We start from the raw sequence: 24,915 nt of genomic DNA on the forward strand, positions 1-24,915 counted from the left end.
TGTACTTTTGCCCACCACTGGGTTGTGTGCCTCTAAGACCATTCCTGGTATAAAAAACTATTGACAGTAGGTATCTTTGGGGGAAGAAACATAGGGAATTGAAGGATGGAGGAAGAGACAGTTACATTTTATTATTATTTCTTGGTATAATTTTTGAATTTTTTAGTGTGGACATATGTTAATTTTATAATGTTTAAAATCTAGCCAACAAAAATTAATTAAAAACAATCAAATGAGAGGACTAGTTTTCAATAATTGTTGAAGATCTTATAATTGAATGAGAACTTATACAGGCTGAATAAGAAAGCAAATATTTCAACTAAATTTATTGGGGAATCTGTGCCCCTGCATTTTTTTCTACAGTCATTTATTTCCTGCAACTCATAAATCAGTCATCAAAACCTTCCCAGTGTGAAAGTATCTTATATAAAGTAAGGTTTCAATTGATTTTCTTTATTTTTAGTCCCTTCTCTCCTCTTCCAGTTTCTCCTCAAAGAAGGAGATGGGGAGAAAGCAACTGGTATTTATTGGAATTATTCAGCAAGTGTTTCTTGAGAATGTACTATGTGGTAGATACTGAAGATACAAAGATAAATGAGTTGTTATGCATAACCTCAAGGAAATAATTTCAGCATAATGGTTCATTTACCAAACCAAAAATAATAATAAGACCTGAAGAAATGAAAAAGCTCTCCTCATAGAGTATGAAAATATTAATCCTGCATTGACCACTATATTCCTCTGTACTTGTGAAAATTATTAATTTAATATTATTAGCTTTTCTATATTTCCTTATACAGATAGCCAAATATTCAGGTAAACACAACAATCTATGTCTATTCAGATTCAAGAACTATCATTAAATTTTCAAGTTTTCTTTTTTTTTCCCAGTAATGCCATATTCAATTTGCAGTGTTAAAACACCTACTATAAAGACAGTATTAAAAATGTTTATTTTTAGGACTTTGAATGATTTTTAGAGAACAAATGCTGAAGTGTGTTTTTAAGTGGGATGAACTAAAATAAAATGTTAGCCATTTAAAAAAAACTTTCATTTTTAATTTACCACTGTGTGTTCATTAAACGGGTAATCATTGTGGATCTGCCGAGTTCAGAAAAGTGAATGGTTGTGAAATACAGCAAGCACAACAGTTGAATGGTCCCTAAATTGTTATTACTATCATTTCAATTATTTATGCAGTAAACTGTATAATATAACAATAACATTAAAAGATAAATACAGACCTTAGCTCCCTGACGTGCTACTTCTTGCTCCAGATCATATTTACAATTAACCAGAAGTTGGAATTTCAAGTCTTATTGAGAAATATTTCACTTGCCTTTGAATTGTACCAGCTCCTTCTGAGTCTCTCTCCTGTACGGTACATCTTATGAAACATTTATTTGAACAAACAAAATACCTATGTACAAATAAATACAAATGTCAGGAGCTGACACACAAATGCAAACACATGTCTTTACCCATACCCACCACTTGACAGCATGACAGGCTAAAGAGCATTTTGAATGGAAACTACGCATAAAGCCCTGAAATGAATGACCAGACAAACCTGCTGTAATCAATTTAATGTCCTTAGTTAATACACTTTCCTCTAAAGTGTGAGTCTTTGATGACTCACAGTGGCAGGCCAGGTAACAAAGGAATGAAAAGATGCCTGGAATGGCAGGGTAGCGACTGCAGACAGTGCCCTACAGCCCCATCACCTGATGCCGCCACTTGATTGTGAAAGAATTAAGGGCAAGTTTCTGAATCTTCCTGCACCTGGATGCCAGGAAACCAATCATCGCCCAACCACTTTGTTGGGCCATTAACAGAGCCTTGAACTCTATCTTTGTCCAAATGAAAGTACAAAGAAAATAATTTTTCATCTGAAGAATCATCGTAAGATCCCCAAATGGAAAGTAAGGGGAGCAGTAAACCTCTTAAACTCCAGTTTGGCAGCTCTAACACAGGGCATTAAGGTAAGAAGGTTATTTATGACAGAAGAAGGGAGAGAGAAGAATTCTAAAGTGAGAAGTGAAAGGACAAAGAAAGAATCGAGGCCAACTTGCATTATCCTCTGTGCCATTCAAACGTGAAAGGAAACAATTTTAATCAGGAGTCAGGTGCCACAGATAGTCGAAGGCAAAACCTTCAGTTCTAACTCAGTCACCCAGATAATTCAGGAAGAGTGTACATTTCCCACCTCAAACAAAATATGACTACCTCAGAATTCCCTTTAACTTTGTCTGCAAGAACATGGCTGCAGGATATTTGCTCTAGGGATATCTGAAGGCGACCCACTGCCATTCACCCTAACTCTAACCCTATCATCAGCCAGCCTTTTCTCTATCACTTGGGACCATGATGCTCTCTGTGGGGCTTCAGATGGTAAGGATTTGACTTTTTGCCTGCCTACCTGGAATCTGAGATTCACTTTTCAGGACACCCCCCCCCTCAACATACACCACCCTCTATTTTATTTTGTTTCCCTCAGATTTGAAATAGAAAATAGGGTAATGAAAAAGTTTTCTCTTTTCTTTTCGGGCACTATTTTCCTGGTTCCCACAGGAAGGGGGAGACAGATGAGTCTTGATGGAATTACATTGGGTTTCCAGGGCTCCCTTCTGGAATTAAGCTGCTTGCAGGCACAGAAGGGAGCCTGATGACCGCTTTGCCTTTGCCCCAGGCGGGACGCCCGCTCTCTCTGCTGAACAGAGGTCTTCTGGACCCCAAGTGGGAAACCTGGGCTGCTTCTGAGGCACATGATGGCCAGAATCATTTTAAAGGTATTGTTTTCACCTGGGAAGGGACGGGAGGTAACACAGCACTCCATGAATATTTATGAGGGAACTGAGAAAGCTCTTTCCTGTGTGTGGGGGAAAGGGTCACTGAAAGCTTCATCTTGTAACTGAGTCACCCCAGCCTGGAAGGAAGGGAGGGGCAGAGGGAGGGGAGGCAGCATGTCCCAGCCAGCCTGGCTCTCCCAGGAGAAGTGACAGTGACACCTGCTCTCTCCGGCTTTGCCTTATAGGAAGTTGAACCCAGAAGAGGGTCCTCTGTCACCAAATGTTGGTGTTAGGGAAGTTTGGGGCAGGGATTTAAGAGCACAGTCACAACACCAACCTGTGGCTACTAATGCTGCCCAACTTTGAACTTGCTTAGCTTTGAATACATCTTCTCCTGTAGTCCAGGGCCAGAAATCCCGAGGTGGGGAACTGGCCGCCATAACCTGAGGCTGCCCGACATGGTGAGGACACCATCTCCGCAGTGCCCTTTTGTTGGCAAGGGAAGAGCTGTTATAAAACACAGGAGGGAAGTGGCTTCCTATACTGCAGCGGCACATCTAAGTGAATTAACCCACTTTCTCCAGAGCAGCGGGGGCGCAGAGAGAAAACTGTGGGACTGAGAAGCTGGAACTCCTGGATGCTAATCCAACAGACTGGGATCTTGGGACCCCTCCTTTCTCCAACTCCATTGTTTCCCCAACTTAATAAAAAGTATGGAATCCTTTTTGCAAAGAAAATTATTTAAGGAACTTAATACATCAAGCAGATGAAAGCAGAGATGCCCCAGTTGAAGGGGTTGGGGAACTCGAAGCCCTGGAGCCCTTTCTATCCTTGAGGGTTGGTGGTAGGAGGGGAGAGTAGCCTGAAGGTGGATTTGGGATATCCTCGAGCTCTTCCGAACAATTTAAAAGCTAATGAACTAGATGATCTCTAAGATAACTTTAGATTTTTCAAATATCATGATTTACAATGCCTTCTTCTGAAGTGCTTGTATTGGTAACCGGCATAGTTGAGAATAGAAGGAGAATGGAGGAGGTAGACAGGGAGAAAGCCAGCTTTGTAAATTCGGGTCTCAGAGGGCCAGAGTCCCAGGCTGGAAGAATGCCTCAGATGTTTCAGCAGTGTTCAGCGTGCTGTGTCACTGTTTATTTTGGCCCTTTTCGTCTCTCTGCAGAAGCAGAGTAAATGAATGTGCTTCATTTCCTCAGCAACAAGACTGGGTCCTCTATGTCCCCTCCCGTGGTGAGCAACCAGACGCGTGAGTGGGGTGTCATGGTGTTTCCAGGGACAGGCTGACAGTCGTACCAAATTAGGAAAAAAACTGACGGAGGATTCCTGGCCAAACTGCATCACCAGCGCTCAGCAAGAAAAATCAGTGGAAGTGTGTGAATCCTGTATAGACTAAAATGATATGTGCTCTGCCAGCAATGCAGGAAAAAGGATAATCAAGCGGGACATGGTTCTTTAATAAGTGTAAAACTAAACATCATCAAAATGCTGCAATACAATACCAGGGGCTGGAAGTGGTTAGTGTTGTGATTATAGAAAGGGCATCAGTATAGGATGTCATTTCTCAGAAAGATCCAAGAAAACGTCTAGCATTCATTTGTATAAACAAAGCCATAGCACTGGAGTATTTCTATTTCAAATATATAGTCATACCACCTTTATTTAGAGCATGGGCGAGGGGATCAGAATGGCATGTAGATCTGGGACATGACACAGACATGACACAATATTGTGTGTTAGTTCTCAACAGAGCACAATGCTGGGCCCATTCTAAAAAAACACAGGGCTATTCAGCTCTGGAGCATTGTTAATCGTTTCATTAAAAGGCACAGTCATTATGTTCCAAATCCTTCTCAAAGATCAGATCCAGATTTTCCAGCGAATGAAACAATGGAGTCATTTCTACAAAACCCAGAAGAGAGACAGACGCTACACAAATATTGGAGACCAGATCGTTACAGTCACGGAGACCAATAGATTTGAGTGGAGACACACATGCACACACACACTCACAAACACACACAGACATGTACAATGCACTCTCCACAAAGGAAAATATTAGAAGCAAAGTGATATACTAGCCTAGGAATAAAAGAATACATGAATAGCCAACCACTCCTGCTCTGCTGCTATGGCACAGTAGACCTTTGTGTGTGTGTGTGTGTGTGTGTGTGTGTGTGTGCATGTGCATGCGTCTTTCCTCTCCATTCTTGGCACCAGTTTAAGAACCACAGTTGTGGTTTGTGACTGTGCCTCAGCATGCCGATCTAGGGTGTTGCTGTTTAGAGTAGTTAGCCTATTGGGAACAAAAGGTATTTGATCTTCTCCCTCTTCCCAAAGCTCAAGCTACCTAAATGTAGCTTTGGCTTGGTTTTGTGATGAGAAACATGCTGACTGGTCGGAAACCTCAGCAGAGCTTAAAATACAGGGGTGCCAGGTCATTGTTGGCGACTACACTCTCCCTCCGGTAAAAATCTCACAGACAAGAATGAGCCTACATTTCCAGATGCTTGTTTCCTTCGAATGAGTTTCTGGAGGGCATAAGGTGGGGGGAAGAATATGGAGGGAAGGCCTGTGGTATAAAACTCATGGCTTGCTCTTTTTCTGCATTTCATTGCTGTGTGTGGACTGATGAACAGTAGGAAGGGAAACCAAATGTTTCTGCTCACAGTCGTGTGAGGTGATCAGACAGAAAAGGACAGCACGCGGCCAATGTATATATTTTTGGCACCAACAACATATATTGACGGAGTTCTAAGCACTAGGTATAAAAATCTGTTCTTTTTTTCTGAATTGCGTTGGGCCCTTTTGCAGTGCACTGATGAAAACTACTTTGTACCCAAAACCCCTCCGCAATTCTTGTGTCTTTGGGACGCAGTCTGTGAGTGGAAGAAGGAAAGTGGAGTTAACGGGGGGGAAATCCACTTCACTGGTGACCTCTGAGAGAGCAGAGTGGAACATGAACAAAGTGTTTCATCGATCTCACACCTATCTCAAGAGAACAAGGGGACTTTACAGACTATTCACCATTAATCATTAAGCCATACATCATAATTTCCTCAAGGTACATGGGCTTCAGGTGACATAGTAGGGAAAGGTGAGTTGTCCTGGGTTCAAAGGCAAACTCATCACAGCAGGTAAGTGTATATTTCCTTTGTAAATGGTATAGCAATATTATAATGCGGAACTTAAACATTAAGGCCTCGCCTATAACTGTGGAGAATCAGTTATGGGATCAAGGAGAGAAAATGGTGGGCCAGTTTGCCATCAGAGAATCGTAGCCAGCAGTAGCACTAAGCCCCCACCAGCATCCATCAAATCAGCATTTGATTCAAGCACTGTATATTTATACAGTGCTTCCTCTGCGAATGCAGCTCCCGTAACTCCCCCCAATGCCTTTCTCTCCAACCAGCTCTCTGCTTTTTTCTGTATAGATATGCTGATACCAATACTGATCTTGCTCTTAGAGGGCAAAAATGATGCTTTCTTATCAAACTTAAGTGGAAAAGAGATGGGTTTTGTTGTTATTATTGAATAAGTGAGGGTCGTAACAGGAAACAGGTGACACTCAATTGGAGTACTGTGAGGAAAGTTTAATCAAGGAGCTGCTTACAAAGGTGCTTGCAGGTCATAAGGAAACTGCAAGAAATGGCACAGGATTGCAGGGCTGCTAGCAACGGAGTGAACATCTCTAGTCTGATGGGGAGAGGAAGGAGTAGCTGCTGGAACCTGAACAGAAATTACTGTGTGAAAACAACTACCTGACAGGATACACAAAGCTTCAGTGGTCCTGAACAGGGAACTCTTAGGTCCTGAATTCAGATCCATGTCTATCAATTAGCTGCTTACTACAAGCAGATTATTCTCTTAGTTCTCTCACATATAATTTCTACTCCACAGCATTTTTTCTAATTCCAAAAAACGGGAATTGTTAATGTTGAAATTTTCCATAAATAGAACATTTTTTTTTTAATGAGAGGAAGGGAGGCAGAGAGACAGACTCCCACATGTGCACCAACCAAGATCCACCCAGCAAGCCCCCTATGGACCAATGCTCTGTCCATCTGGTGCTGTTGTTCCATTGCTTGGCAACCACGCTATTTTTAGCACTTGAGACAGAGACCATGGAGCCATCCTCAGTGCCAAGGACCAACTCGCTGGAAGCAATTGAGCCATGGCTGCAGAAGAGGAAAAGAGGGAGAGAGAGAGAAAGAGAAGGGAAGGGTGAGGGGTGGAGAAGCAGATGGTTGCTTCTCCTGTGTGCCCTGAATGAAATCAAACCCAGGACATCCACATGCCAGGCTGATGCTCTATCACTGAGCAAAACAACCAAGGCAAATAAGAGTCTTTAATCAACATGTACATGTACCTTACTTACCAAAATATTTTAACTCAATAATATGCATTTATATTTCATTTTAATTCTTTTTTATTTTCTTTTGTGCATGCAAGAGAGGCAGAAGGACAGATAGGAATAAACAGACAGGAAGGGAGAGAGATGAGAAGCATCAACTCATAGTCATGGCACCTTAGTTGTTCATTGATTGCTTTCTCATAGGTGACTTGATGGTGGGGGGGGGGGCTCCCACTGAGCCAGTGACCGCTTGCTCAAGCCAGCAACCTTGGACTCAAGCTAGTGACCTGTGGGCTCAAGTAAGTGACCATAGGGTTATATCTATGATCTCACACTCAAACTGACAACCCTATGCTCAAGCCAGATGAGCCCATGCTCAAGCTGTTGACTTCAGGGTTTTGAACCTGGGTCCTCCACATCCCAAGCCAATGCTCTATCTACTGTGCCACCACCCATTTAAATTCTTAATTATTTAGTATTTGTTACTATAACTAAAAATTTTATCAGATTTATTGAGATATAATTGACATGTAGTAGACTATAATAAAGTATACAATTTGTTTTAAAACAAATTGCAGGCACCTATAACACCATCCCCACATGGAGATAATCAACATATCACCCCTAAAAGTTTCCTCATGAGTCACTGTAAATCTTTCCTCCACACCTTCCCCTTTCTCCCTTCACCATCCACTGATAAGATTTCTTTCTTTTATTTTTTATATTTGAGAGAGAGAGTGAGAGAGAGACAAGTTTTGAGAGAGAGAAAGTAAGAGAGGGTGAGAAGCATCAATTCATAGTCACTTTCACTTTAGTTGTACCTGGACCTTCTTGTACGTGCCTTGACTGGGGTTGTGCCAGTGTCCCCTTGCTCAAGCCAGTGACCATGGGTTTTAATGCCAGTGACCTTAGGACTCCAAGCTGGCAAGCTTTGAGATAATGTAGATTATTCTCCTGCTCAAGCCATTGATCCTATGCTGACGAGCCTGTGTTCAGAGACAGTGACCTCAGTGTTCTAGGCTGATGCTCCATCCACTACACCACCGCAGGCCAGGCAAACTTCCTATCACTATATATTAGAGTGCATTTATTAACTTCTTATATAAATAGAGTTATGTGTACACTTTTAAAAAATTTGTTTTCTTTCACTCAGTATAATTACTTTGTGAATTATCCATGTTGTAGCCTATGTTGATATTTTATTTCTTCAGAATGCTGAGTAGTATTTAATTCTATAAATATACCATGGTTTGTGTATCCATTTGTTTATCTATTCAGATATTGATAGATATTTGATTTTTTTTACAAGTTTTTTACTGTTATGAATAGCGTTACTCTATGCTTGCACAGGGATATGTGCTTTCACATCTTGGGCAAGCAGAATAACTGGATCATATGTAGGTATAGGTTAACATTTTAGGAAATTGTCAAACTGTTTTCCAAGGTGGTCACACCATTTTACATTTCCAACAGAAGTATATTAAAATTCTAGTTCTTCCACAGTTGTGGTTTCTCAAAAAATTAAAAATAGAATTACCATATGATCCAGCAACTCCATTTTTTGGGTATATAGCCAAAAGAATTGAAAACAGGAACTCAAAAAGATATTTACACACCCATGTTTATAGCAGAATTATTTGTGATAGCCAAAAGGTGGAAGCAGCCCAAGTGTCTATTGATGATAGAATGAAATAAACAAAATATGGTGTGTACATAATGGAATATTTTTCAGCCTTAAAAAATAAGGAAAGTCTACACATGCCACAATATGGAAGAATATTGAGTACATTATGCTAAGTGAAATGAGTCAGTCACAAAAACACAAATACTGTATGATCCACTTACATGAGGTACCTGGATGGTCAAATTTTTAGAGACAGAAAATAGAATGGTGTTAGCCAGAGTCTGGGAGGTGAGAGGAGTAAGTTGTTTAACAAGTAGAGGATTTCAGTTTGGCACAATGTTGAGTTCTGGAGATGGATGGTAGTAATGGTTGCATAACAATGTGAATGTACTAATACTACTGCTGAACTGTATACTTAAAAATAGAGAGGATGATAAAATTTATACCATGTATAGTATTTTATCACAATAAAATAGGAAAATATTAAAATAATATTAAATAAAGAATTTAAAAATTACAGAAAATGATAAGCATAAATATGGGAGGAAAAGAAAGTGTTACTGGAGCCAAGGACTTGATCATTGACATCAATTGATGGACTGGGTTGAAACTTCCGGTTCCAACTTTAGGTTGCTGAACATAGTGTATACACCCAGGAAGCTAAGGCTATACCAAGAAAATCAAGGAAGAAACAAACAAAAAAATATATCAATCAGTAAGACTTTATAGAGAATTCTTTTTTTTTTTTTTTGTATTTTTCTGAAGCTGGACACGGGGAGAGACAGTCAGACTCCCGCATGCGTCCGACCGGGATCCACCCGGCACATCCACCAGGGGCGACGCTCTGCCCACCAGGGGGTGATGCTCTGCCCCTCCGGGGCGTCGCTCTGCCGCAACCAGAGCCACTCTAGCGCCTGGGGCAGAGGCCAAGGAGCCATCCCCAGCGCCTGGGCCATCTTTGCTCCAATGGAGCCTTGGCTGCTGGGGGGGGGGGGGAGAGACAGAGAGGAAGGAGGGGGTGGGGGTGGGGAAGCAAATGGGCGCTTCTCCTATGTGCCCTGTCCGGGAATCGAACCCGGGTCCCCCGCACGCCAGGCCAACGCTCTACCGCTGAGCCAACCCGCCAGGGCCTTTATAGAGAATTCTAAAAAGTAACACAAGATATTAATGTCCAAATACCAATAAAGAAGAACTAATTGAGTTTTTAAAACAAACAAACAAACCTTGAACACTATCACTTTGTCCGATTCCCGGACAGGGCACATAGGAGAAGCGCCCATTTGCTTTTCCACCCCCCCTTCCTCTCTGTCTATCTCTTCCCTTCCCGCAGCCAAGGCTCCATTAGAGCAAAGATGGCCCCGGCGCTGGGGATGGCTCCTTGGCCTCTGCCCCAGGCGCTAGAGTGGCTCTGGTAGCAGCAGAGCGACCCCCCCCCCAGGGGCAGAGCATCGCCCCCTGGTGAGCAGAGCGTCGCCCCTGGTGGGCGTGCCAGGTGGATCCCGGTCGGCGCATGCGGGAGTCTGTCTGACTGTCTCTCCAGTTTCCAGCTTCAGAAAAATACAAAAAAAAAAAAAAAAAAAAAAAAAAAAAAAGCTGTCATCTGAAATTATTGGCCTTCAATAATGTCAACAAATCTGTGCACAGTGAAAAAAGTCACTTAAAAATCTCCTAATAGCTTACACACAACATGAGAATCAATAGAAGAAACCTTGTTAATAGATAAGAGCTATTTAAAAAAATAATGTTTGGACACTGAAAAACAGACATGCATTCATGAGCAAAATTAAACTCCCATGAAGATAAGTGAAAAATCAGAAGAGCAAAATACTAATGTAGAAAATATGATGCTCACTAAAATTAATTTTTGAACACCTCATATTCAATATCATTCTTCTGAAGTGTTTCACTTGGCTTATCAATTTTGGTCATAACACCACCCTAGAAGAATAAAAAATTCTCAGTGGTCATTTTCGGAAGAGGAGGTGTGGAGAACGTGGTCAAATAAAGGTACATGAGTTATTTCCTTGCTTTGCACCTGAGGTGCTCTCATTAAACAGTTGTTGAATTTCTTCTTCCCAATGTGCCTTACCCCAGATTTAGCTGGTTTATCCCCAGGGTGTGACTAAATTAGAGCACTCTTTCTTGGGTGTGGTTGTCTTTCTCTGAATGAACTTCGAACAAAGCAGGAAGTGTGAGTCTAGAGTTGAATCTTTCTATAAACAAAACACCTTGGAACAAAGAGACTTTCACTTGAAGCAACTACAATATTGAGAAGAGTACGATTGAGCAGTTAATGTTATTCAAGGAGTGGTTAACAAAAGGATTGATGATTGTATTTTGGGAATTCTGGCTAAGTATTAGGATACTGTTATTTAGAAGACAGTATAAAAAGTAGGAGTTTTTAAAGCTTTCAGGCTTGACCCCCAAATAAAATTAGTAGGCAGTTCACTATCATCAATTAAACTACTGTTAAGTGCCTGGCATTGTACATTGCATCTCAGTTAATCCTCCAAATTTCTGTAAGGTGGATGCTATAATTCTATTTTTGTAGGAAAGCAAAGTAATCTCCAAAAAAGTAGTGAGCTGGTTAGTGGCAGACAGTAACTTTAACCGAGGCTCTCTGGGTTTAGTCTCCTTCTGCTTCACCAAGATGCTTCCTTTGTCTTCCACATGTCTGGCCAGTCCTGTGAATTTATATTTTTTATTTAAAGTGCACATGATGATTGAGATGTTTAGTGGAGTGTGAAGACACACATTTAATTAAGTACTGGGCAAACAAATGTGTAACAAGCGTGTTAGGTTTGCTCACTTGTATTTTGCCTGACTGGTGCATGAGCATGGGGCAGCACCACGTGTGTATAGTCTATGAAAGGCTGCAGGTGCTTGACTCAGAGCAGCAGACTGCAAATTACAGAGTGCTGCTACCATTGGGAGGGGCCAGAGTTTGCTACTGTTTGCCATAGAAGCCTCCCCCCCCCCCCATTTGCCTGTTTTGCTTGAAAGTCCTGAGAGGGGGCGGGGAGCGATTTTCTCTGTCTGCTTGCTCGTCCTCCAATGCGAGACTTGAATAAACTGAATGGCCCACCATCCTCTGGCTCCACAGTTCCTTTAACATCTGCCCGAATCCAATGTGATTCCACATGGCCATGGCCACCGGCCATGTATTAAGGGTAAGGGCTTTAATGTATTAATCCTGCCAGCAATATAGTATCATATTTATATTTCAAAGGCAAACACTGAAAATTGGCAATGTTTAACATAAAGGAATTTGTAATGATTAGTGAGTTTCACTCACTGAAGAGATATTCCTGGGGGACAACCAAGGATCTTACAAGCAGTTCTTAAATTATACTCGAGTTAGATTTCTCTAGGCTATGGCTTCTTAAACTCTATTTCTCAATCCAGTATCAACTTGCTACACTTCACATAAACAAATGCTTCAAAATGAGATATATTACTTCCTAAAAATTTCCTTTAGTTTTTAACTTATGAAAAGTATTAAAATTATGGAGGATATTTTTTTTAACTACATCTCTGAATAGGCATAGTTCAAATTTTTAGTTAGGAGGGTCTCCTGGTATTTATGCTTCAGAAAGTTCAGCAGTTTGTCTAGGAATGTCTTCTAACAAATGTGCAAATTGGAGCCTGGTCTGTCTTGGCAGTTGTAATTCTCTGTCTTTTCTTCAATTCAAGAAAATAATCTTTTATTATGGTTTTAGATTATTTCCTCCCTCCCATTTTCATTTCTTTTTTTCTTCCTTCTTTTCTATTTTCTTATTTTGCTTTTTCTGGAGCATCTTTAAGATGGATGTAGAATCTCTGGATTTATATTGTATTGTCCTTTTTGGGTGGTCCAATATCACTGAGAAAAAGCATTGCATTAGTTTTAAGGTATACAACATAATGATTTAAAGATCTATTGCAAAATAATTACCACAAGAAGTTTAGTTAAAATACATCACCTCGCATAGCTACAAATTTTTTCCTTGTGATGAGAACTTTTAAAATATCTTCCCTTAACAACTTTGAAATATACAATTCAGTTTTTTGTTTGTTTGTTTTTTTAGTGAGAGAGAGAAAGAGAAAAGGAGGAAGAAAGACAGGGGCAGATAAGAAAGGAAAGATGAGAAGCATCAACCCATAATTGTGTCATCTTAGTTGTACGTGCCTTGACTGAGGGAGGGGGGGCTCCAGCTGAGCCAGTGACCCCTTGTTCAAGACAGCAACCATGGGCTCAAGCCAGTGACCACACTCAAACTGGTAACTCCACGCTCAAGCTGGTAGGCCTGCACTCAAACTGGATGAGTTCACTTTCAAGCTGGTGAGGTTGGGGTTTCGGACTTGGGTCCTCAGCATCCCAGGCCAATGCTGTATCCACTGTGCCACCACCTGGTCAGGCTACAATCAGTTATTTTGCGGTAAATATCAAATCAAACAATCATTGCCAAGACCAATGTCAAGGAATTAGCCTCCTATGTTTTCTTCTAGGAATTTTATAATTTTAGGTCTTACGTTTGTATCTTTAGTCTTTAGCCAATTCTGAGTTGATTTTTGCATATGGTATGAGACAAGGGTACACTTCCTTTTACTTTTTCTTTTTTTTTATGCCTATGGTCATCTAGCTTTCTCAATTCCATTTATTGAAGAGACTATCCTTTCCCCTTGTATATTCTTGGCTTTGTTGTAAATTAATTGATCATTATGTATGGATTTATTTCTGGGCTCCTAGTTTGTTCCATTGACTTATGTTCTGTTTTATATCAGTACCATACAGTTTTTTAATATAGTTTGAATTCTGAAAGTATGATGCCTCAAGACTTGTTCCTTTTTTTCAAGATTGCTTTAGTTATTTGGTGTTTTTTATTGTTTCATCCAAATTTTAGGGTTGTTAGATTACTGAGAAAAATGCCATTGGAATTTTGATGGGATTGCATTGAATTTGGAAATCACTTTAAGTAGCAGGGACATTTTAGCAATATTTATTTTTCCAATCCATGAGCATAGAATATTTTTCCATTTGTTTGTGTCTTCTTCACTTTCTTTCATCAATATTTTACAGTTTTCGGTATAGAGATCTTTTATCTCTTTGCGTAAATTTATTCTTTTTCCCCCTTATTTTTGGCAAGAGATTGGGGGGGACAGACAGGGATAGACAAACAGAAAGGGAGAGAGATGAGAAACATCAACTTGGCCTTGTGGCACTTTAACTGTTCATTGATTGCTTTCTCATACGTGCCTTGATGGAGGACGGTGCCCCAGCTGAGCCAGTGATCCCTGGCTCAAGCAAGAGACCCCTTGCTCAAGCCAGTGACCTTGGGCTTCAAGCCAGAGACCTTTGGGCTCAAGTCAGCAACCATATGGTCCACGCTCAAGCTGGTAACACTGTACTCAAGCTGGATGAGCCTGCACTCAAGACAGAGACCTTGGGATTTTGAGCCTGGGTCCTTAGCGGTTGATGCTCTATCTACTGTGTCACTTCTTGGCCAGGTCAAATTAATTCTTATGTATTTTATTCTTTTTGATGCAATTGTAAATGGTATTGTTTTCTTTATTTTATTTTCATATAGTTCATTGTTAGTGTACAGAAATGAAATTAATTTTTGTAAATTTATTTTATATCCTGAAATTTTACTAATTTTATTAGTTCTAATAGTTTTTTGATGGACTATATGGGGTTTTCTGTATATATGTGACATCATCTGTAATTAGAGACAATCTTATGTCTTCCTTTCTGATTTGGATACCTTTTATTTTTCTTTCCTAATTACTCTGGCTAGGACTTTTAGTACTGTGTTGAATAAAAGTGACAAGAGTGTGCATCCTTGCCTTGTTCCTAGACTTAGAGGAAATGCTTTAAGCTTTTCACAGTTGTATTTGATGTTAGTGGTGGGCTTGTACAATGTGACATTTATTATGTTAAGGTATGTTCCCTCTATATCCATTTTGTTGAGAGGTGGTATTTTTCCAAAGTAAGAAGGGGGATAGACAGACTCCTGCATGCGCCTGACCAGGATCCACCCGGAAAGCCCACTATGGGGCGATGTTCTGCCCATCTGGGCAGCTGCTCTGTTGTGACCAGAGCCATTCTGGCATTTGAGATGGACGCCATGGAGCCATCCTCATTGCCTGGGCCAACTTTGCTTCAGTGGAGCCTTGACTGCAGGAGGGGAAGAGAGAGATAGAGAGGAAGGAGAGGGGGAAGGGTGGAGAAGCAGATGGGCGCCTCTCCTGTGTGCCCTGGCTGGGAATCAAACCCAGAACTTCCACATGCCGGGCTGACGCTCCACTGCTGAGCCAACTGGCCAAGGCCTGTTTATTTTTTTACATTTTCAAAAATTTTATTGTTTTGGAAAATGATTATAATATAATTATTAAGTTTACAGAACAAAAAAATAAACAGATATGATGGAAACTTCTTTCTAAAGAAAAAATATATTTAAAAGTGCATTAAAAATATACGAAAATATTGCTGGAATGCTAAGATAACAAATGTTTAACTCTTCCAGGCATTTAATATTTTTTAATTAAAAAAAAACCTGTGATAAAATTAGAATTTTAAAAGTCCAGAATTAAGATTAGCAATGTGTGATGTAGTGGATCATGTTCTAGAAAAAGAATTCTAACAAACTAGTCTTCCTAAATTTTGGGATAATTTTAAGATAGTAAATTTTCTTTACTAGGTTATTATTCTGTGTTGAGAGTTTTTAACATGAATAGATGTTAAATTTTATTAATAGTTGTTTATTCTGTAATTGTAGAGATGATTATATGATTTTCATTTTACATTTTGTTAATATGGCATATTATTTTGATTGATTTGTGAATGTGGAACCAATCTTGCATCCCCTGGAAAAAATCCCATTGATCTTGGTTTATGAACCTTTTAATGTATTGTTGAATTTGATTGGCTAATACTTCATTGAGAATTTTTGCATCTATGTTCATCAGAAATACTGGCTTATAATTTTTTAATGTGTTTTTTTTCTGGTTTTGATATTGGTTTAATGCTGTCTTTGTATATTGTGTTTGGAAGTGTTTCCTCCTCTTCTGTTTGTTAGAAGAGTTTGAGGAAGATTGGTATTTAAAAAAAAATATTTGGTAGAATTCACCAGTGAAGCCATTACAACCTGGACTTTTGTTTGATAGAAGATTTTGACTATGATTCAATATCCATACTAGTAATTTGTCTGTTCACCATTTTTATTTCTTCATGATTCAGTCTTAGTAGGTTGCACATTTCTAGGAATTTGTCCATTTCTTCTGGGTGTACAGTTGTTTAGCGTATGACTGTTCATGGTAGTCTCTTATGATCCTTTCTATTTCTGTGGTATCAGTTGTAATATCTCCTCTTTCATTTATATTTTGTTTAGTTTAGTCCTCTGTTTTTGTCTTGGTAAGGTTACCTAAAGTTTTTTCTATTTTGTTTTTCTTTTTTAAAAAACTCTTAGTTTTATTGATCTTTTCTGCTGTCCTTTTAGTTTCCATTTTATTAACTTCAGATCTGATCTTTGTTATTTCTCTTACTAACTATGGGCTTAGTTTTTTCTTCCTTTTCTCATTCCTTAAGGTGTAGTCAGGTTGTTAATTTGGCCTCTCTTCTCTTAATGTGTTTATCACGTGAACTTCCCTCTTAGAACTGCTGTTACTCCATCCCCTAAGTTTTGGTATGTTTCCACATTTGCTGGACTCAAGACATTTATTTATTTATTTAGATTTATTCTTTGACACATTGATTGTTCAGCAGCATGTTGTTTAACCTATATATTTTTTGTGAATTTTCAGTTTTCTTGTAATTGATTTCTAGTTTCATACTATTGTGGTCAGAAAAGACACTTGATCTTATTTCGGTCTTCTTAAATGTATTCAAACTTGTTTTATGTTCTTTTATTTACTATATTGTTTTATTCAATTTATTTTTATTTTTATTTTTTAAAATATTTTATTTTCTGATTTTTTTTTTTTAGAGAGAGAGGAGTGAGAGAGACAGAGAGAGAGAGAAGGGGGAGGAGCAGGAAGCATCAACTCCCATATGTGCCTTGACCAGGCAAGCCCAAGGTTTCGAACCAGCGACCTCAGTGTTCCAGGTCGACGCTTTATCCCACTGCGCCACCACAGGTCAGGCTGTTTTATGTTCTAACATATGATCTATCTTAGAGAATGTTCCATATGTACTTGAGAAGAATGTGTATTCTGTTGCTGTTGGATGGAATGTTCTGCAAGCCTCTGTTATGTTCATCTGTTAAAATGTGTAAAGTGAAATGTTTTCTTATTGATTTTCATGCCCAAGTTCTGGAGATTGTTAATAGTGGTATCAGAATTTTAAACCACTATCTCTCTCTAGAGCCCATGATAGACAGCATTTTAGAAGGCCCTATGAAATTTGTCCTCTTTTGTTACTAACAAAATGATGTTTCATGGCAAAAGGCATTTTACAGATATAATTAAGGTTTACAATTAGTTAATCTTAAGAGAAAGATTATTTGAATATGACTAATTTAATCACACAAATCCTTTAAAGACAGAAGTGTTCTCTGGTAGCAGAAGTCTCAGGGATTCAGAGTGTAAGAAGGACTTTGTATACTATTGTTGCTTTAAACATGGAGGGACCCATATGAGAAGGACTATGGTGGTGTGGAGGAGCTGACAGTGACATGTGGCTGACAGTAAGGAAACAAGAATCTCAGACCTACAACCACAAGCAGGTAGGTTCTGACAACAGTCTGAATGAACTTGGAGGGGAATTCTCCCCAGAGTCTCTGAGCCACCTTGATTCTGGCCTTGTGAGATTTTGAGCTGAGAACCCAGCTGAGCCATGCTGGGCTTCTTACCTACAGATCTATGAGCTAATAAATGGGTATTGTTCTGGCCCTGGCCGGTTGGCTCAGTGGTAGAGCGTTGACCTGGCATGCAGAAGTCCCGGGTTCGATTCCCGGCCAGGGCACACAGGAGAAGCGCCCATCTGCTTCTCCACCCCTCCCCCTCTCATTTCTCTCTGTCTCTCTCTTCCCCTCCCGCAGCCAAGGCTCCATTGGAGCAAACTTGGCCTGGGTGCTGAGGGTGGCTCTGTGGCCTCTGCCTCAGGCACTAGAATGGCTCTGGTTGCAACAGAGCGATGCCCCAGATGGGCAGAGCATCACCCCCTGGTGGGCTTTCCGGGTGGATCTCGGTTGGGCGCATGCGGGAGTCTGACTGACTGCCTCCCTGTTTCCAACTTCAGAAAAATACAAAAAACAAACAAACAAACAAAATAAATAGGTATCATTTAAGACACCAAGTTTGAGGTAATTTGTTGTGCACCATAAAAACTGATATAGAGCCAGTGTTAGAAACCCTGACAGTTACTTTCTCCTTAGACCACATGTGAAGTGCCCCTTACATCCTCTTGTTCACTCTCTTTTGGGCTCTTCTGGCTCTCCTGGTTTCCAATTGCAATGGACTTTTTCCAGTTGTTGATATCGTTCATTCCTTCTTTACTCAGGAGCAGTGTGTGTGCTTTTCCTTCTTTCTGGAAAGTTCTCCTACAGACATACTCTCTCCTCCTAGACAACTCCTATTCATCCCTGAGAATGAAAATAAACATCACTTCCCCAAGGGAAGACCCCTCTACTTTGTTTTCTTAGCTTTTGCACTATTTGAAAATATATCAGTGTGATTTCTGTTGATAAATATCTTAATTGGTTATTTATTTATTTACTTATTTATTTATTATTTTTCTGAAGTGAAAAGCAGGGAAGCTGAGAGACACACTTTCCCGCATGTGCCCAACCAGGATCCACCCGGCAAACTCATTAGGGGGTGATGCTTTGCCTATGTGGGGCACTGTTCTGTTGTAACTGGAGCCATTCTATCACCTGAGATGGAAGCTATGAAGCCATCCTCAGTGCCCAGGCCAACTTTGCTACAATGGAGCCATGGCTGCAGGTGAAGAAGAGAGTCTTGGAGAGAAGGGAGGGGCCGGGGGAGGGTGGAGAAGCAGATGGGAACTTTTCCTGTGTGCCCTGACTGGGAATCGAACCCAGGACTTCCACATACTGGCCAACGCTCTACCACTGAACCAACCAGCCAGGGCTCAATTGATCTTCTTTATATTCTCAATCAGAGCATTCTGTTCACAACTGTCAAAACAAGTTCCTCAATTTTTATTTTTATATTCTGTCATTTGCTTTACTTTTTATTATAGGTCTTCTCTACTTAGATTCTAAGTTTGTTGTGGACAGGCACCAAGTGCTCACCATTGCATCCTCAGTGCTTAGCAGTGCCAACCAGAGTTGACATTTGATAAACCATTTTAATCAATGAATGAGTAAACTGAGTGAGAACTATGCAATGTCTCCTTCCAGACACACTATGTACTGTTTGTCAACTTTTTTATGGACCTGTGCATTCACTTACAGCTTTGAATTATTTTTCTGCCAATTAAAATTTTCTTCAAATAAGGAAGATGCAAGTCATTAAAATAATAAGATAACTTACCAGATTAGTTCATGAAGTATCTGAATCATGCTCACTGTATTTCAACCATCCTGCTGTTTATAAAACCAAAATCTCAGTTTTTCTAAACATTTAGAAAAAAAGTGTGAATTGTGACCATGAGAGAAAAATCTTAAAAAAAAAAAAATTAAAACACATACCACCAGGCTAGAAAGTAGGAAAACTTGAGTTGAACTTTGGCCGGGTTGAAACTATTATTAACATCTTAGGGTCTAGTTATCAAATTAGAAGTTGAGACCAAATGTACATGAGGTTCATTTTTAAATCTAATTTCCCAAAGCTGTGTGCCTATGACTACTTAATTTGGCAATACTATTTTGAAGTTATTATTTCCTGAAGGTAACTTGTTTATGATTTAAAAAGTCTATAGGACTAATAATGTCCATAAACATACCTCACTTAATAGTAAGGAGTGGATGCATTCCAGGAATATTGACATTACTGTTAGTTGTGTTTTTTTTTTTAAGTTACTCTGTTTTTTCTTAATTTCTACTAGCCAATTGTAGATATGACTCACTGGAAACACTATCTCAAATAATATTAATAAATATTAATAACTACTAAGAATGCACAAATAAAAATAAATAAGAGATGCAATACTATTTTCTATATAATGTTCATGCTTACAGAATTTTCGACTCCTTATGCTTGATCAAGCCAGCCCAGTTTTTTCCATCAGTCTCAAATTACCTTACCACCAAAGCAATTCTCAATATTTTCCTATAACAAACATTTTCCCAGCCTCTTTTGCTCAGCAGAATTTAGTAATCTTGACACAATTGTAAACTCTATTTATTCAGCCATGTATTTGACAGACATTTATTGAGGTCCCACTTTTGCTACACAGGAGAAGATATGAGCACATGAAAAGGCACTTTATTTAACTTAGTCATATTGACTCTTTCTGTGAAATGTATTCTTAGACTTGTTGCTGTCTCACACTAATATCCCAAAATTATCAAGAAATGCATACATTTATAAGTATTATATGTATAGCATTAGCCTAACTTATAAAGTTTATGATGGGAACTTTAGGGATTCTGAGAAAGAAACCCACAAATATCATGGAGTAGAGAAGAAAGTCAGAAAGTGGCTTCTGTTATTAATATACACCTTGGTTAACATGCAGACATAGCCTACAACTTGTGCTGTCATAATCCTGATAGAGTGGGATGGAATGATTGGACATAGAGAAAAGTGAAGAGAAGGTGTGTTCAGAGCCCTGATGCAGTGGGAGGATTTGGCTTACTGAAAGGAATGAGTCTGATGTGGAGAATAAGGGTGGGACTTCGAGAAAGGACACCCTGTGTAAACTCATCAGTGTTTCTCCTTTTCTCCACCCATAAATAAATAGTGTCCCTACATTTGAGCATTTCCAATCCACATAGTTATTGGAAAGAATATTTGTGTATGTGTGAATATAAGTAGAAAGTGGATATACACTTTAAGAAGTTACAGACTGTTATCAGACCACATGCTGTGTTAATTTTTTAAGTGCCAACTTACTTGTGCTTACTCTTAATTTGGTAGCTGTTACTTCCATGTTGTTCCTATCTCTCTATTGATTTTAGATAAAAGATTTGTTAAGTGAATATATATTCGCTTTTATACTTATAAGTGAACTGACATGAAACATGTTGACTTTATTGACTCTTTTCTTATCTTTACACCAGACCCCTTTCCTAGACAGTGTGGAATTTTTTAGAAAGTATTAACTTTTACTTAGCCTGTGAGAATTAATTGTCTCGAGTTTAAATGGAAAAATAGATAATTTTAAGATGCTCAGAATGTTTCAAGTCATTGTTACAAATCAAGGAATGAACTGGAATTCAAGTGCATAATCCACAGAAAATATTGTGATATGACTGAATTCTGAATTGGGATAGTCATTGGAGCTTACATTCTGCAAGAAGTAAGCCCCTAACAATATTCACTGTGGCTGACTAAACTAAAAAAAATATGGTTAACATTTGTTCTCTCTACAGAGAATGTATTAATTAAGTATACATTTGTTAAATTGAAATATTCTTAGTCTAGGAATCTCTTCCACATAAAATTATAATTGTTCTTTGATATATAATATTAGTTTTAATACCACTCTAATTTTAAAAGATAATTCTTTAATAAAAATAATACATATGCACTGTTACAATATTTGAGAATATAAAAGTAAAATAAAAGGCTGTGACAGAGAGAGAGAGAGAGAGAGAGAGTCAGAGAGAGGGACAGACAGACAGGAAGGGAGAGAGATGAGAAGCATCAATTCTTTGTTGCAGTACCTTAAGTTGCTCATTGATTGCTTTCTCATATGTGCCTTGGCAAGAGGGCTACAGCAGACTGAGTAACCCCTTGCTCAAGCCAGCAACCTTGGGCTTAGGCCACTGACCTTGGGCTTCAAGCCAGTGTTCTTTGGCTCAAGCCAGTGACCATGGGGTCATGTCTGTGATCTCAGGCTCAAGCCAGCAACCTTGGGGTTTTGAACCTGGGTCCTCTGCATCCCAGTACAACACTCTCTCCACTGGGCCACCACCTGGTCAGGCTCCATGGGCTTTTTTACACTTGGATTAAAACACCTAGCCAGCTTGTCACATCTGAAATTTTGTAAAAGCGACAGCAAAAGCCAAAGGGGGTTGTGATTTGCACCATCTGTGAATCACTTATTGCAAGAAACACTCCTACAAGGGATTGCAAATTGCAGACTAGATCAGACAGCATTCTGTTTTCATTTTCTATTTGACAACAGGTTGTGGCTGCACTCCTTTTAGTGTCTGTTATTTTCTGTGTTCTTTCTGTTCCTCTATTGATTTTGGAGCAATGATCCTTTAGCTATTTAAACAGATGCAAAGAAATGTTTGTAAAGTAAAATGCTGTAGTAAAATAGGATGGGAGGACAGTCTGACTGTTAGAAACAGGAATGAGTTGCCTTATTTTGTGGCTAAGATTTGATTCACAGAGCTGTCTGACCTCCAGGCTGAGCTCCAAATGCTGAGGGGGGTGGGAGGAGAAAAGCCTAGTGCTCCTGCAGATTCCAGTTCTTTCCAAACATGCCTCTCTGTGTTTCAGATGTAGAGAGGGTCTCTATGGAAAGTCCATATGCAAACTTTTCTATATTCGCTTATGTAGTAACTTAGGAGTAAAGCTGCTAAGTCAAGCTAAAGTTATTATTCTGACAGCAATTACAGTGTATTTTTTAGATTAGGCTTGTCCTTTTATGTTGGTTTGGTAATAAAACCAAAAATCAGTAATTAACACACAACATTAATAAGTCCCATGGCTAATTTCCCTTCAAATTAAAAGACATACCAAGAAGAAAATGAACTTTGGATTTTGGCATGTCTATACCCTCAAAGTAGCTGAACTACAGATTTTTAAATTGTCTTTTGGAAATAATTGACTCTAAGCTAGAGATTTTGTTGGCTAAATTTTGTCCCAAAGCCATTTTTTAAACTACTGAGTTTATAACTACTAAAAACAAAGAGTAATAAGGAAAGTGCTGATGACAGTATAATGTACAAGAGTGGTGTTCGGGGGTTCCTAAAACTACAACACAGAACTGGAAATTAGGGCTCTGGTTCCTCTGATTGGTCTTGCTAAAGACTTGCTTTGTGACCCAGGGTGAGTCGCTTGACCTCTTTTGTGACTTGGCACTTCATGGGGCCTTCCGGTAGACAGAGTGTGGCTTCAAACTAATGAGATGGAGGCTGCTGTGAAGGTGCTGAGTATCACAGCCTTTCCACAACTCTCTGGTTTGATTTTTCATGAAGATTATTAACATTTGGCAAAGAGTCACTACTTGACAATTTATTATCCTGATCAAATCCAGGTAGGTTAAAAGTTTAAACTTTTTATACCAAAAGTCAAGTCTCTTGTGCTTTATAGAAACCCCAGATACCACATGGTAAAAAAAAAAAAAAAATCATGAATTTCATTTGAAAATCCTCTTTTCTGGCACATGGGCTCTGCATTATAATGAACTATTCCATTGAAACGTCTGCTTTGGCACCATGAACGGAGAAAAGTCTTGTGTTTGTATACTCTGTGAAGTTGAACAACAATTTCCAACATATGTTAGGAGAGGCTGCCCTCTTTGGAGATGGGAAAATGGATAGCTCCAGAGGGAAAAGAAAACCGAGCGCTGAAAAGTTTCTGTTAATCTTTTACTGGTGAAACAGAACTGGAGACGGAGCAGCTTGCTGGCTGCAGGGCAGGCTGGAGCCCAAAGGCCCAGCCCACAGGAAATGAAGGCTGTCCTCCTCAGCGAGGCTACTTAAGCAGAGAGAAAACATTTACAGTACTTGTAATTACGATGGTTTTCGGCACCTAAATTGTCATAAATCACATTTATAAAAGCCATCTTCGCACCAGTCAAAGTTTGAAAGCTGCAAAATATATTCAGCTGGTGGGTAGTTTGAAACGGTGGTACATATGTTTGGAATAAATACATGTTATAATTATGGTTTTTAATACTGGGAGGTTTCTTATGAGGATTTATACCCACATACTGATGATAATGGAGTACATTGTGAACATAATAAAGTGGTGATGGGTGGTATTTGTTCCGGCATTTCTACAAAATACTGCCTCTAAGTCTAAGGGGGTATGTTTCTATGTAAATCCCCATACATCAAGATAAAAATATACATCTCAGTGTATTTCCTGAAGCAAACTACCTAGAGAGAAAATACCTGCATTTTCACAACCACTTCATGGATCTTAAAACATAATTATGTCTTATTGCATTGTTGATCCCAGAGCAGTATTTGAATTAAAAAGGAGTGCCAATAGAATTGGTAGAAAGTAAAAGAGCTCTATTTTATAGCCAAGAGCATGGCGGAATGAAATCTAGTTTTAATAAAAGACTAGTATCATAATAAGCAGATGAGTCTAACTGGTAATTAGAATTTTTATTACACATGTATTACCTAACACCAAAGCCGGTCCTACCAAGTAGAAAACGTAAGGGGGGAGATGGTAATGAATTATAGAGTTTGGCAGAGTAAAGGAGGAATCTGAATGAATTATTTTCAAACTTCTGACACTTGGATCAACTATCTTTTGAGCTGCAAGGGCCTCGTCTGAGATCTTTATCTATACTATTCATTCATTCAATTATTTACTCATTAATAATTGCTAAGAACCTCTTATACACCAGGCACTAGCCTAGACCCTGGAGCAAGAAATATGAGTAAGTTGGCATCTTGCCTTTGAGGAATTCCTGCTTTTGAAAGTAACAAAGCCATAAACAAATAATCTCAATACAACATATTAGGTGCACTAATAGAAGTGTCAATAGAATTGTTGTGTTGACACACATTTCCATTGTAAACACTGCAATAGATAACATATACATGGGTTTGTTGCTGCAGGGAGCTGGTCAGTGATTCCAGCAGCCTAGGTAAGGAACTTGTTTAAAACGGAGCTTGGTCAGCAGACTCAGAGTAATTTCCTGTAGCTCTCAGTTTTGCTTCATTTCCATAAGCATCTAAAATATGTGGATTTCTTCTTACTCTTAGTGTAATTATTCTATAGGATCACTCTCCTACATTGAAAATTTGTGTCTTAGACCAGAAAAATATGATTAGACTGCTGAGTTACCAGCCTACTCAGGAAGTGCAGGGCCTGATCGCACAGTAATGAGGATAGTATC

Source organism: Saccopteryx bilineata, chromosome 2 (assembly GCF_036850765.1).
Source record: "Saccopteryx bilineata isolate mSacBil1 chromosome 2, mSacBil1_pri_phased_curated, whole genome shotgun sequence".
Taxonomy (NCBI): Eukaryota; Metazoa; Chordata; class Mammalia; order Chiroptera; family Emballonuridae; genus Saccopteryx; species Saccopteryx bilineata.